The 15,804-nt window shown below is 39.7% G+C and overlaps 1 long non-coding RNA gene across 1 annotated transcript in view; it reads left to right on the top strand.

Annotated features, from left to right (window-relative positions):
• Nucleotides 1-15,141, top strand: part of LOC137176219 (uncharacterized) — a 35,437-nt gene extending 20,296 nt beyond the window's left edge. The window contains exon 3 of the long non-coding RNA XR_010925827.1: nt 15,051-15,141. This is a non-coding gene — a long non-coding RNA (uncharacterized lncRNA). The remainder of the gene's footprint in view (nt 1-15,050) is intronic.
• The last annotated feature ends 663 nt before the right edge of the window (nt 15,142-15,804 follow it).

Raw genomic sequence — 15,804 nt, 5'->3', positions numbered from 1 at the left:
CTTGTGGCCGCCACATCACCTCTGCCAATTGAAAATCAATTAATCAGCTCAAAGTCTTTGCGTCTGCTAATGGACTATGTGTGCTTGGATTGATAAGGCTCGTCGTTGCTGTTAATGCTGTTATACGTCCGTCTCTATTATATTTCAACAAGAGCTGTATTTTTAATCTGGCTGATCTGGAGCAGACAGAAAGCAATTTGTTCAGGGTTAGAAGTTAATTAGCTTGCACCTCATGTTTTGTTCCCAAATGCAACTTTGTGGTAAATTTAAAATGTATTTTGCTCCCCATTCGCTGGAGATTATGAGGCATTAGTCCGACATGGTACTGTATGGCTTTAAGGAATAGTTGGACAGTTTAAGAAATATGCTTATTGGCTTTCTTTGTTGAGTTAGATGAGAAGAGCGATGTCACTCTCATGTCTGTACGGTGAATATGCTGTGAATGCCAGCGGCTGGTTAGCTTAGCTTAGCATTAAGACTGGAAACAAAGGGGACATAGCTAGCCTGGCTCTGTCCAGAAGCAATAAAATCTGCCTATGGGCAGCTCTGATGCTCACTAATTAACTTGTTAAATCTTTTGTTTGTTTAATCCGTGCAAAAACCTGTGTGTAAAAATGACAGGGATACAGTATGTGCGTATTTTGTGAGTGAGACCAGTTGCTAGGCAACCAGCAGAGACTCCAGGATGTTACTGGTTACTGGTGGAATGGTTGTATTTACACTCAGTAGACATACTGTATAGTGTGTAAACTAGTCCTTTATGCTAAGCTAAGCTAACTGGGTGTAGGCTGTAGCTTCATACGTAGCGCACAGAAAAGCGCAAGAAAGCAAAAAAGCATATTTAAAGTGTTCTTCTTTTGTTTATCTGCTTATCTCCACAGTTACTTAGTGTTTGCAAGCACGCTTTATTCTCCACAACTCTTCTTTTTCTACATTGCTATTTCATCCTTGCACACATTCCTCTGTGTCCTTTTGCCTCCAGCCAAAGCTAAGTCCAGTCCATCGTTCTCTGTCTATAAGAGCTTCCTTCTCCTTATCATGTCATATGAAATTATCTTCCTCGATCTAATACATCCCTGTCTCCAGCTGCCTATCTTTGCTCCATCTCTATCCATCAACTACTCTTCCTGCTAGGTTCCTTATAGCCCCCAGTCCAATTCCTCCCCCCTTCCGCTCTTTCCTCTTTCACCATCTTTCCTTGGTTTCCCCTTGGCCTTCCGCTTGCTTTCCATCCACTATCTCTGCTTCACTTGCCTCAGGGCAGTCTGTATGTACACGTTATATATTTGTGTGTAGCTTTCCTGCAAGACTAGGCCACAGCAGAGGGATGGGGTTTCTTCAGAGGTCAGACCTGTGATGGACATGCTGGCCAATACTGACAGTGACTCACAGTGCTTCGAGGCAGCTCGCGGTGGCCTCTAGCCCGGATCGCCTCCCGTCAATTCTTGTGACAGTACACAGGATCTTATCAGGGTGGCTGGGCCTGTTTGGCCTGGGTGTACAGACAGTGCAAGTGTGGAGAAGAGAGCACAGAAGAGAAGACTCATCTTTTAACTGTCCCTCTACAGATGATGCAGACTTTGTGGGTGACAACCCGGTGTCACCTGTACAAAGGCAAATCAGCTGCTCTCACCACCCTGTTGTCACCCTCTAGACACTGTCACCCCCGCGCACAAGTTGATCAAATGTGTCACTGCCACTCAGTCGCAAACACACTGAAGTACACAGGCAAGAAAGCACATGGTCCCAAACGAACACCTGGCAGGTGTGAGTGACAGCAGCATACACCGAACGAACACAGCAGACACAATTGAGTGACAGAGATGTCACTTTCCTCAACAATGTAATTAAAAGCTACAATAATTGCCTACAAGAAGTGAGTGAGGCTATTATGCTGTCAGGGGGTTGAGGATTTAAGACAGCCGTATTGTAAAGGCTCCTTCTTGATGATGTAAAATCACTTTTTTTCTTACCTACAGTTGTTACAAGAAGTCCCTTGGCCTCCTGTCCCTCCTCTTATCCATATTGGAAAATGGATTCATTGTGTTGTGCACTCTGGCACCCCCGTTTTCATTATCATCTTTAACAACTGTCTGTGGCGTGTTTACAAGGCCGCTCATTTGAAATCATGGCATCAGTTTTCTTCATCTCTGGAGCCACTCACAGCAGAGGAGCTCTACCCCCTAGTGGCCGGCGTACGTAATGCAGCTGGGATGCCACTATAATAATGTTGCCTCAATGCCAGAAAAAAGCTTGGTTGCGCACCACTGAGTACTTTCACTCATATTTATATGAATGATATGGTTTCTGGGGCTCCCTTTTCAGGTTTGCAGCTTGTCAAACACATGCTGAGTAATCGTAATCCAAAATAGCAAAACATCCAAAAAAGCACCTTAATTGCGAAGAGTATGTGAAATTGGGTTTGAGGGCTTAAGTCACTGGTGTGTAGTGAATCCATGCATGTGTAGGCAAGATTACTTATTGTGCAGCCTGATCATACATATGCAAATGTTCTCTCAAGATCCCAGAGCATTGAAAGAATTACAGCTAGCATCCGTCACACTGAAAGACTGTATACTGGCCCATATAATCACTCAGCTGAATTGAGGGCAAGTGGGAGAGAAAGGAAGTGTTTTTCTTTCTCTCCACATCGCCATTCAAAGACCAGAGAGAGATCCGATGTACTGCTGCACAGATGCCTTTGAATCACTTTCAAAGACCTTTTTACCAAGCACGCCCCCCTGCACAGTGATCTGGTACAGCTTTTTGGTAAATATTTGATAGTGTGGCCTTGTGTCTTTGAGACATGGAGAACGTCCGCGAGGAGTTGTTTTTAGGTCAGCTCCAAGACAGCTCTTCTCCTTCTTCTTCTTCTTCTCCTTCTTCTTCTTCTTCTTCTCCCTCCTCCTGCTCACTCCCGGTGTAAACTGCAAAGGACAGGATGTGATAGGTGGAGGAGATTTGTTTGAAATTTGCCCCAGTTCAGAGGGAAAAAAGCGCATCAAGCTTGTGAGTGTAAGTGTGTCAAGACATAACGGAGGACGCCCCCTGCTTCTCGCTTTTCCTCCCGTAGGGGACACAACCGATTCAGGGCTTTCATCCATGTTAAACAATGAGCCACCTTCTGTGAGAGAACAGAGAAGTAGAGATAACCCTGACTCAAGAAATTATGTTTGTGGATTCAGATTTGGGGGTAAACATTTATGAAAACACTGCCAAAAGTTGTAGTATGGCATCCTGTATTGAATCACTGTAACATCACATCATATAGTTTCTATCCTAAATTAAAATACAGTATGAGCTGTACAACTACTATATATTTACTTTAATTTACATATGTATCACTACTAATACCAACTAATATATAGCTGTAGCATCATTAATTTCATTCCTGGATCAAATATTGAAAACAATTTCCATGTTTGCATTACATGTATCCACATCTAGCCAAATAAATTGCAGATTGTACCTTTAGACTGAGCAGCATTTACTTTGAAGGAACAGCCACACAGGGCACATTCTTAGAAATTCTTATGAGGTGACCATTAAAATTCACACATGCAGCTTTTGCTTGAAATAGCTGTCTCAATTCGATGATTTAACACTTCCTGACAACGTTTTTGTACAGCTGTATTATCAGACTTGTTCTGTGTGTTGACGGAACACTCCTGGTGTTGCTAAGTAGTCAGACCGCCCACAGACTTCAAAGTAATGGTGAGAGAGACAGACTATGTGTGTGTGTGTTTGGGGATTGGGGAACCAGTTGGTGCCATAAGCGAGGGGTCATGGGGGACCCAGTTAATGGGAAATCGTTATGTAAATCCAATCTAATTAAAATTAGAAACACGTTAGACAAGTCTAAGGTATGGATGGGGAGAAGGGATGTTAAATCATATTATTACTGTGCATCATTTGCATAACCTGATTCACCGTCATGCAGCATTTCTCTTCACACTCATATCTGGTTGCATCTCTGAATAAATCCAAACAAATAACTGAGCCGTGTTATTGGGCTCAAGTGTAGAACCATCTCGTCTTTGAGCTGTACGACTTATTGCATGAGTTTCTCTTTCCCAAAGTCCCAAAGTAAACTTGCATTATTATCTCCTGACAATGTGTGCAATTGTCGTCGTTAAGAAAGAACACAGGGAGATAATCAGTGCTGCATCACGCAGACTAGAGATTTGAATGAGGCCTTAGTCGCCTCCATTGCACCTGACAACACGTCAAATCTTCCCTCTACCTCATGGTCAGGATTAACCTAATAGCTCATATGTATGAGAGCCAAGCCGCAGGCTTCTAGTTTACGCCATGATTCCAGAGCCTGATTAGAGGGCTTAACTCTTTTACTCTGATACATGAGCCTGTGTGGGTGTGATGTACAGTATGTGTATGTGTGTAGACGAGAGAGAGAGGGAGACTTTTTAATTTAATCTATTTCAGTGTCATGCATTCATGCATCTCCAGCCCACATGGGATTACCAGATGGATGCACATATCATCTTGCAGTTCATACTGTAATTTCAAATGTGTTTCTAATTATGAGTATTTTTAATTTGTAATTAATACTTTTGGACATCTTCTCATTAATTGGACAGATCAATGTATACATGGGGGATGAGATGTGGCAAGCATCATGCATGAGATGTGCATAAACATTCGTGTATATTACTATGTAGTTTAGACTACACTGTTGCCAAACTAGGAGTGCATCGAGGCATTGCAGGAATGACCAGAGGGGAAAATGTGGGGCAGAGCTTAAGCTGAATGAATTTGACTCACTAGGGAACCATAAACAAGAGTGCTATGATGCTGGCAAGGCTCTCAAGTTGGTTGTAAGATTTATTCAGGAGATGTTCATCAAGCTAACACATCACTCAAAAATAAAATATGAAGAAACATATCTTACTCTCAGATTCAATGTCAGTATAAGAGGGAAGCCTTAAGTGGTAGTTTAGGCACTTTAGTTTTTACTTGCATTTTTCATTTGCACAACAGAAACTAATGGGAAACATGCAGGTTCATGGTGCCTATAATGGTATTTCAATCAGACTTTAACAAGCTCCTATTGTGACAATATGGGCCTTTTACACAGCCACCATTTTGATTTGTCAGAGTAGGAAAAGCACAGGTGTCATTAATAACATTAATGACAGCTCTGTTCCATTTACTGTCAGTATCCCAGTAAGCAATGCCACTAACGCCAACAAGCACAAAATGAGGACCCTGCAAACGTAAATGGAATGCAGTCATGACTGAAGTTGTTAATTACAACTGTGGGTTTGTCTTTGTTAGTAGTTGATAAAAAAGCAATCAGCTTACATGTTAGGGGGTTGGGACATGACATTTTTTTCAGCTTCCAAACAGGAGCATGAGAGAAAACATTTGGGAACCACTGGATTCGACTATCAGACTACATTAGACTATTTAGTTGTCACTCTTTAGTTTTTTGCCAAGGTAATGGAGTACTATATTGGAATATTCTGTATTACAGTTATTCAATCTGCCAGTGTCGCATTGTTTCAAGGCATTGTTGTAGCACAATCTCTTCTACTTTGATCAATTACAGTCATTTTGAACAAGTCATTAAAAACAGGAAGAAAAGGAAACAGATCTCATAGATATTTATGAGAAGTCTCCTTAAAAAATATTCCAATATCAATTCTTTGATAGTGCATATTTACATTTCAGGCGTAGAGGTGGGAAAAGTCATATTCATATTTGATTACTATCTCACAAAGTTGATGTTAGTATATCTAAAGTGACTTGCCTTCTGAAGAGTATTACCGTTTCCTTTTAACTCTCAAACACCTGCGGCTTAATCTGAAGTGATGATTACAGGCTATTTATACAGCCGTGTACTGTTTTTGTGTGGTTTCACACGTCTTCACAGGCTTCCACTTCAGTGAGTACAGATCCCAATGATCAACCAGCTAGATGAATGAGTACACACACAGTATAGTCCTGGTCTTTATTTGTCCAAATAAGCTTATATTACTCAAGACAACATGAAGCCACCTTTTCAATATTTTTTTGGTTTATGCTCAAATTTGTACTGTCGGTTACAATTTTCTTGTACCTGTTTTTCTATAAATTCTTATTTTAAAATATTTTATAGATAATGTGTTTTTTTGCATACTTGGAGGAGGCACAGTGGGAAAATATTTCACTGCCATTTCCTTGTATAATGTGTATGTGACAAATAAAAAATAAACCTAAACAGGTAATGAGTTTTCTTCCCTAGTAAACAAACACTTTGCATAATCAACAAAACCTGTGAATCCTCTAAGTAAACAAATAAAGTTATATAATCTGCATATACTGTAGTATTTTACACAGAAGTGATTTTAAATTTAGAAATTAGGATATTAATTTTAAAAATTGTTGTGTATTAAGGGCTTAATAGATTTTTGTCTTTGAATGTGCATGTTTGTGTCTGTATGTTCATGTGTGTGTGTTTTGTGACTCTGTGTGTGTGCGTGTGTGTGAATGTGTGTGTATGTGACTTGGCATGTCTGGGGACTGTCTACGGGGGCCTGTTCAGCTCATGCAGAGTAGTGTTATGGGACAGTATCAGGTTACTTTGCATCAGTGCGCGCAGATAGTCGTGGAACAGTTATTTTTGATCATAGAACAAAGCTTTGTGTGGATTCCTACCTCAGCGAATCTTTTGTGTGTGTACAATAAGTTTGTGTGTCTCAGTGTATATGTGTGCATAGGCATGAGCGTCTTCTCAAGCTCATTTGCAATCGTGTGTTGTATTTTGCGGGGGAACAGCATGTCCCCATCCCTTCTGATCCCCGTCCCTTCTGATGTCTGTTTGTGCTCAGACAGCAAGGTCAGTCTGAGTAAGACAGACAGGCGGGAAGCTCTTCCTCCCCCAGGGCTGCACACACCTTAAGCTGCAGCATGTAGCCAACAGTGACTTAATATCCATCTATGATTAACCTCACATTACTGAACCCAACGTGTTATCGTCTGGAATTCAGAGTCTTTAGGCTACACTGACTCACAGTGTAGCCACATAAAACGCACCATTAAACAATTATGAGGCTTTACAACTGCACCACCTGACCATAAGCACATCAACAGCCAGTGTTGTCTTTAGAGATGGGCATAAGGGGGGTAGATTTTGTAACGGATGTGAGGTGGGCTGATCATCCTGCCAAAGATATTGACCCTTGCTCTCGCTCTGGTTCCCTGGCCTGTTTTCATGTGGTAAGACACTGAGCTGGGGGGGATCTGGATATTTTCCAAATAAGAGCAGCTTGCATAGTTAGGAGAAGTAGCACATGTTATAATGAGCCATATAAAATAAATGTGCTTGATTTTAAAATTCTGTTTGTAGCTAACCTGAATTCAGGACACCAGTTTGGCCACGTGTGTTGCCATGTTGCACCTTGATGTGACAAATATGAGCGGGGGGGGGGGGGGCGTAAAGGCTAAAGGGACATTCACATTCATTTTGAAAAACATTCATCTCCAGTGCATGCCTCCTTTGTTGATGTGTATGTGACTTTTTTTATCTGGCAGTGGTCCTATGCTGATGTGTGCATACACTACGTGGAGCTGCAGTGAACCGAATGTTCAAGTGTGTTGAACTTTGATCCCTGCCATGCTGACCTGTCTGAGTCTGGTCAATAGTTCATCTTCTAGCAACATTCGCACTGGAGCCAGGTTTTTGAAAAAGTCAGATCACCAGCTAATCAGAATATCACCACATTAAAACAAGTCGCACCACACAAACTAATTGTTGTACATATATAGAGAGATTAGTTGTTACTAAATATGCACTCCCCATAACTGCCTGTTACATAGCTAACTGAACCAACTGACAAAACTAATGTTAGCTTGCGAACCTATAACATTTTAAATTAGAGAGGTAACATGGAATATGGTGGATACATCTGACCTGACACTTCATCAAAATGCTGTTTAACGGTGAACTGGGAAGATTTTAAAGTGCATTTCACAAAAATAACACAATATACCTTAAGTTATAAAATGTCATGCCACTAATTTAGTAAATCACTAGTTGTTATTAAGAATTTAGGAAAGAATTTACAAATGCTTGCGTAGCGCAACCCAATTAAAAGCAATCAATGATGTAAACAGGAATAAATAAAGTAATGCAAACCCTTACAAAAGATTGGAGTGCTAATTATAATTTTCTTATCTCTTAAAACAGTTATGTTTGGTAATAATGTTGCAGCTTTTCACTCTACAGTGACTTCCTGTTTACATAATTTATTGTTGTTAATTGGTTAATGTCAAGAGATGTTTCCTAGCATTATTGAAGTCTTGACTAGTTTGACATTTTGTACGTTTTAATGGTGATATAGTAAAAAGTAGCAGCGGGCACAGCTCCAAGTCTTGAACAGAGTACCGGGTGCACGGTTGTGGCAAGGATGAAACAAACACAACACCAGCAGTCATGGATCTTCTTATTATTTATTGTGGACAGAAATGGATGCACTTCAGCCAAAAGCTATCATCATTGTTACATTTTAATGGTGCAAACAAATTCAGTAAATCACTAGTGGTTACTAAGAACTTAAGGACGACTTTACATACAAACTCAGTAGATTTATGTATCCTTGGTATATCCCAATACAGATGATGACATGTCATAAAACTTCCATATAACTAGTGTGCTATTTGCCACTAAGTTAGCTCCCCCACTCCCCAGCAAGAATCCTCCACTGAGCGAATCACATGCAGTGCAAGAGCCTTGTCTCTCCACAATAATATGAACTCCCCTGAAGCTGCTCTAAGTGCAGGTCAGCATCTGCTCATAAATCACTCACCCAAATATAATAAATATCTTCCCTTTCTCTGTAGTCGACTTCACAACTTAATACTTCCTCTGGTGCAGAATAGCCTCTCTGAAGTAAGTTATGGGGTAATGAAGTGTCATTAAACTAGATGCAATTATTCTTTGAGTGTTCTGTTTTCATGTTTCAAGTGGTTTTGTAATAATCAAAGCTGAATATACTTTGGATGATATTAGAGTTAATTGTCTAGTGGGCATCTCTTTCATTGAGATGTATCAGTGATGATTAATACAAATAGGTCAAGTGTTCGTGCTCACCTGATTCGCTTTTGTGTTTGTGTGTGTGTGTGTGTGTGTGTGTGTGTGTGTGTGTGTGTGCGCACAAGTACGTGTGTACATGTGGCTGGTGTTAGCTGCACCTCTCTCTCTGTTCCAGGAGGTCACAGCTCATATCTTCCTTCATATTTTAAGCGAGAAATTCTCCCAATAAAGCTGCATTTTATTGGTGTCAGATCGTTTGCCTGTAAAATGGTGCATTGACTTCATTCCCCTGCTGTCCTTCTGATTCTTATTCATTTGCAACCTGAGATGCTTTTGTGTGTGTGTGTGTATGTGTGTGCGTGTGTGTGTCTGTGTGTGTGCATCTGTATTTGTGTGAAAAAGAGAAAAATGAGTTCCTGTCAGGAGGCTCTGTGTAATGTGTTCTAACCTTCTAACAAGATAGCTGCATCCTGGTCTGTGACATTGTGACATACAGTGCACAGCTTGGTGTGTGTGTGTACGTGTGTGTGTATGTGTGTGTGTGTGCGTGTGTGTGTGTATGTGTGTGCAGTCGTACCTATGTGTTTTAGCTCAGGGGAGCTAATAAGGCCACCAAAACCAGCAAAACAATGTGTCACAGTGAAGGTCACAAGTTCAGTTCCTGCATGTAATGTCACACTGGTGACATTAAGGCGGACGGCCTCTTTACTCAGCCACCTCGTCACTGCAGACACCATAGCTGGAACACTTTTATGTTCTCTAAGCCTCAATTACAGCATGTAATCTTATTTCCTACAAGTTAATGTTCTCCTTCAAAACATCTGAAGGGCAATCGGCCACACAAGTAGGAAAAACACAGTGGAAATCAGGAGTGGGGAAATCAAAGGATCTTTTTTAAAACTTCTACCTCTTCGCCTTCACTTTTTTTTATTTGTATCATACACATGATTTCATCCAAAGACCCTATTAACCGGCAGGATGAACTTTTGCCCCCCTTTCAGGTACCCTCATCTCTGCGTGTGATGAGGGAGACGAGGTCAGCTGTTTTTATCCCGAGCTGAGACCGTGAGGACCTTGTCGATCAGGTCCCTGGAGAGGCAGCTGTAATAGCATTTTCTGTAGAAATCACAGGACAAGATACAGCCGGGGTGGGGGTCAGCATGTAGGAGAGGATACGAGTGTATGGCCATGGGACTCTAATACAATTACATCCTGATAATCAGTGCTGCCTCAGCCAACGGCTCCTTCAATCAATGTGATGTATGTGAAATTAGAGCTGCTCGTAACCATTTATGGGTCAAACATGTATTGATATTGGTTGCTTGCTCTGAGCATGTGTGAAGATCAATGCTCTGTGTTATATAGACACTAATAGGAAAAAAAGGTCACTGCTATACATACAGTATTAACATTATGTTAACATAGTGAACTGTCCTCATCATAGTTAAATTGTGATGTAACAATGCTATTATAGCCCTTGCTACATTAATTATGTCCTACAACTGATTTTCATTCATCAAAACGCAGATATCTTACAACATGTAATCTAATAACACATAATCAAATCTCATGATCTTATAATAAATGCCATATGGTGCCCTGCATGACATGCCACAGCTGTGCATGTAGGCCAGCCGACTGCTTATTGCACTGTGTTGGCTCTCCATCAGGAAATCTTCACAAGGAACACATGTCTGAGGGGTGATTGTCTGCCTGTCACACTGTAGTGCATTTCAATCAGTCTTCTCCTTAAAGGTATACTATGCAGGATTTTCCTAAAAAACAATGCATAGACTAAAACAAATGTAATCCCTCTCAATCATCACTAGATCTACTAGAAGTGTGTGGCGGTGTATTTGTCTGCAGAGTCCCTGCCTTCTGCCTGTATTTTCTTATTATTTTGCTTTGTTCGGGACTCTTCTGGGCGTGGATGTGTAGCCCCCAGCCTATAACAGCCCTCAGGTGTGAGGTCAGGACTCATAGCGTAGCAACCAGGTTACATCACTGTCTCCCGCCTCTCTCCTCTGCTCTGTTCTGCTCTCTGTCTCTGTGTCATGGATGTATAAAGAGCTGCAGGTCTGTGTGTCTGTTTGACCAAGGGCGAGGCTAAGCTACACACACGCAGAGCAGAGAGGCCACAGCGGACAGGAAGAAGCTTTACATTCACACAAAATCCGGCAATGCGGCACCTGTTAGCATGCTAATATTTGCTAACTAGCTCTAAACACCAAGTATAGCTGAGGCTGTATGGTTGTCATGAGTATTTGGTCATAAACCAAAGTACTCACAACTTTAAATTTTGACCTGATGAAGGTGCTAGATAAATGTTAAAGGATCAGCACAGTTATTACAATTCAGTTTGTAGGGAACGTGAATATTTGAACCAAATTTTGTTCCAACCCATCTTATAGATGTTGAGATATTTCACTGAATAGGTAAAAAAATTGATCTGCTAGACCACCAATTAGTAGGATTCATCCTCTGGAACATGAATGTCTTGACAAAATTTCATGGCATTCTATCCAATAGTTGCTGATATTTCAGTCTGGACCAAAGTAGTGGACTAGCTGACTGACATTGCCATCCCGAAAAAGCTGTGTGAAACAGGAGGAAAGTAACTCAGTACAAATACTTACTCTTATTAAAACCTTATTCCGTCACAGTTTTTGTTTAATTGCGTAATTGTCTTAAGTGTCCATGTTTGCATTATGTAACAGTCACTATGTCACACTCACTATCAATCACCCAAAGAATTACCACCCAAAAATAATCCTTCAAAATATGCCAGCATCAGACTATTATCACATCTTTTTTTTTTTTTAATTTGACACATCTTTACTGTATGTGCTAAAGTAACAACTGCAAATAAATAACCATGAACATAAACATATGAGACTCGGCTAACTAAACTTTTAAATTAAGTTGAACTTAATTTTTAGTCTCTGAAATAGTTTTACAAAATAATCTTATCTCAAGTCCACTTACTGTATTGGTGTTTTATGGAGCTCAGATGTGGTTGAAAACTCTGGTAAGAGTTAAGTCAAATTTAAAATAAGCTTTCAGACCACCATAGCAGCAATACTAAATACAGGGTAAAGTGAACAGTACATACATTTATATGACATATAGTATCTGACTCTCCAGTTTTAATGCTTTTATTAAAACAATTAAAACAATGCTAAATAGTTAATGGTAAATTATTTAATATACGGTTTGTGATTCTGTTCATTATTACAGAGGGAAAGTGAAGAGATTACAGTAACTAACACAATAATACAATGAAAAAGCAATTTTTTCACTTGAAAAACAGTGTATCCCTTGCCAGCAGGTCTGGCAATAGACTCTGACATACTGCCTACTGTTTAGAGATTTTTGGGATAAAATGGTCGTCACAGCAACTTAAGTCCGAGGGGACTTTTGCTTGCAATTATCTGCAGTGTTGTGACAGTTCCATGCTGTGAGGAAAAATAAAAAAATACTACTGCTCCAATTCAGATGCCTGTTACGTGTGCATTATTTGTTCATATCCAAATAACCTATCTTTGCGGGGTTACATCCCTGCAGGCTATCACTGAAGGGTAATCCACTGATATTGTGGGTCTAATGGATGTTTGTGCATTGGAATCAAAGTGCAAAAGCGCTGTGTGCTGAATAAATAGTGTTCACTATTCACTATGCACTATAAACTTGGCTTATCAACATGGAAAGCAGTTAAGAAGAGCTGAGGCCTCAGTCGTGGAGCAGAAACTTAAGGTTGCAGACGGACTGATAAAGTAAGTGCTCTCAAACTCTCTAGTGAGATAGAGAAGACTGACTGCCTTGACAGAAAAAAACATTATAGTATGACTGAATAAAATTAAACTGACAGTGCTTTGTAAAGACCCTTTTTTTGTCAAATGCAATAGATTATTCATCTAATTTAACATGCAGTGTCATATGATAATTTCTGTCTTTCATTTCCATTTCTGGCACATATGGTGTCTTTGTACTCCGCACAGAGGGCACGGATATTGGTTGAAAGCAACTCTGTGTCTCAAAGAAGTTGAAGCCATCTCAAATAAAACGTTAAACACATAAAAACTCCAGCATAGCATAATAACATATTACTACAAATATTTCAGGATGGGTTTATTTCACTATGTTGGCATCAGTCCAGTGTCTTTTTCAAAAATATGTTTTCTGAACAAATTGTAGGGAAAGATCGTGGATTCAGTTGCAGTACTTGTTATAATGACTCAGGCTTCAAATCATTTTTGCCTTTTTCAATATTTAACCAAGTACCACATCTTTCCCTAATCTTAACAGTGCTGTGAATGCCTGAAAAGAATTATAATAAATATGTATCATGCTTAAGTCGCTACAAATGCATATTGAATTGCAAGAGTATTGTAGAAAAATAAATGAAATATGATGTCAGTGAACATTTTGCTGATATGGGTAACACTTTTCTTTAAGTCCCCCTGGTTAGCATTTATCAGCAGTATACAGACATTTAATAAATGGTTTATAACGAGACTATCCTCCCAAGAAAAATGTCACAATAGGTCGTAATGTCAGTTGCCAAAAAGGACATATATATGTATATATACTGTATACATATAACAGCCGTAGTAATTATGACCCGGAGCAGTGGTGTAGTTCAGTTGACGTATATAAAAGTTTTCCAATTTTCAACATTCAGAGGAGGAGGGCTGGTGGGAGGCTATAACCCAACAGTGGAGTTTGCCACATGAGACTGCTGTTTGTCTCCCATTTCCAACTGCGAGTGTCACATTTCCAGAGGCAAGTTGGGACAGTTTTCAAAACCGTAACTGCAATCATCCCCTAACCTTAACCCAGTGGTTATTATTGTAGCCATGACGATGGTCACTTAACTTTGAAGACACAGTAACTTTAACCCACACCACATGTTTCTCTAACAAAGTGATCATTTAACCCAAACAATGACGATTCCCTAAACCTAAGTGGTTTTTATGCCTAAACCTAACCAGGCTTTAACCACAGTGTTGTCGCATCATTAAACATCATTATTTTTTAAAGGTGATTTGTAATGGTTTTGGAAAGCACAAAGTATGTTGTCCTGATGATTACTGATAATAAGAGCACCAGATTAGAAAACGCTCCTGTGTGTTGCTGTGGCATGCACATGGTCAAATGATGTATTTTGTCTCTTAATTTGGAGGACTTGTTGTTTATAACACACAATGATATATTTATAAGCACATATAAGGACATTCTAAGTGCTTACAACTATATTGTAGTGTGTTATAAACCATTCATGTAATGTTTATAGCTAAATAAGGGGAATTAAAGTACTGTAAAGTGTTACCCAGATATGTTCTGGAAGAATTTTGTTCACTAAAAACATTTCCTCATCATGTTGATAAAAACATAATTCAGACGCCTTATGTTTCTTTCCAAATATATTTTGTGTTGCAGATTACATTAGCATATAAATGTCTAGGTTTGTAAACCTGATTCAGATTCTTGTGGCAATCAGGTGTCTATCTTGAGTCTTTGTTGACTTGAGGGGGGTATCTGCATTGTTCTTTGCAGAATACTGCATTTGCTTTTGTGATTTGTCATCAATCGTCAAGTCTTATTAAAACACTGAGAGACACTGAATAGCCAGCCAGTTAAGTGCTCCACGCAAGACTCTAGATATGCTGTGTGCCTCAATCCTTGTGCCTACATGTCCAGAATGGCTTAAAGTAGTCTTATATGTGGATAAACTCTCTCTGTAATATCAAACAGACAGTTTTCTGCCACAACTGTTCCCCATGTGTTCCTCAGACAAACAGCATCTCTCACTCTGCTGTATACTTTACTTTCCAAAAATCCATTTTAAAAGACATCCTGCCACCTGTCTAGTTGATGGCTGAGTGAAATTTTAAAGCCGTGGCTTTTAGACGCCATTTTATGATGAATCATTCCTTTCTTTCTTTTGATTTCTGTTTCCTCTTTCCTTCAGCACTGCGCCGTGGTTTAAAGAAGCCCGTGTCTGTTCTCTTCACAGGAGCTCTGTAAGGATTTGCACTAAAAGATTGACACAGTGGATGATGAGCACTATGATATTGAGGTGAAGGTGGCCAAGTATAAGAAAAAGGTACTTGTCTTTGTAATGAAAATGAACAGAAGTTTAACTCTGTGTCAGAATTTTTATGGAAGCTAACCGCACTTGTACTTTACCTGAGATAACCTCTGGTGTATGAAGATCAAATACTTTACCCTCATCTTAATCCTCCTTCCAAGATTAGATCTATTTATGTCTCTAACCACATTAAAGTGAAATTATTATCTTGTATTCATTCAGTGCCTGAACTCACAGGAAATTGCAGAGATTGGTATGAAAAGCCCTGCGTCATGTCAGATTGTATTCATTCTGCAGACTTTGTGATCTGCTCTAATCCACAAAGGATAGAAAATATACAACTTTTTGTATTCATCTGTAATGGATCCACACCAGGCTTGAAGATTGCAATGAAAAATAGCAGAAACAGAAAGACACCTTGACTGGCCTATTTTCTGTTTCTGACCATCAGTAACAGAATCGCTGAAGTCTTGAGATATACTGGGACTAAACTGAAACACCATGAAGAAAGAGGCAGTGGCTTACTCTGCCTTACAGTATAATTTTCTTTTTCATATTTGAATTTGGGGAATGTTCTTCGCCTGGCATTTCAAAAATGTAAGTGGATCATCTACAGTGTTGCTCTCAGGAAATAAAAAAAATGCAGCTGTTATCTTCTGTCACATTCAACAATTTAAAG

The sequence above is a fragment of the Thunnus thynnus genome, chromosome 23 (genome assembly GCF_963924715.1).
Source record: "Thunnus thynnus chromosome 23, fThuThy2.1, whole genome shotgun sequence".
NCBI classification, from domain to species: Eukaryota; Metazoa; Chordata; class Actinopteri; order Scombriformes; family Scombridae; genus Thunnus; species Thunnus thynnus.
The sequence above is the reverse complement of the archived record's forward strand: the minus strand, read 5'-3'. Positions and strand labels throughout refer to the sequence as shown.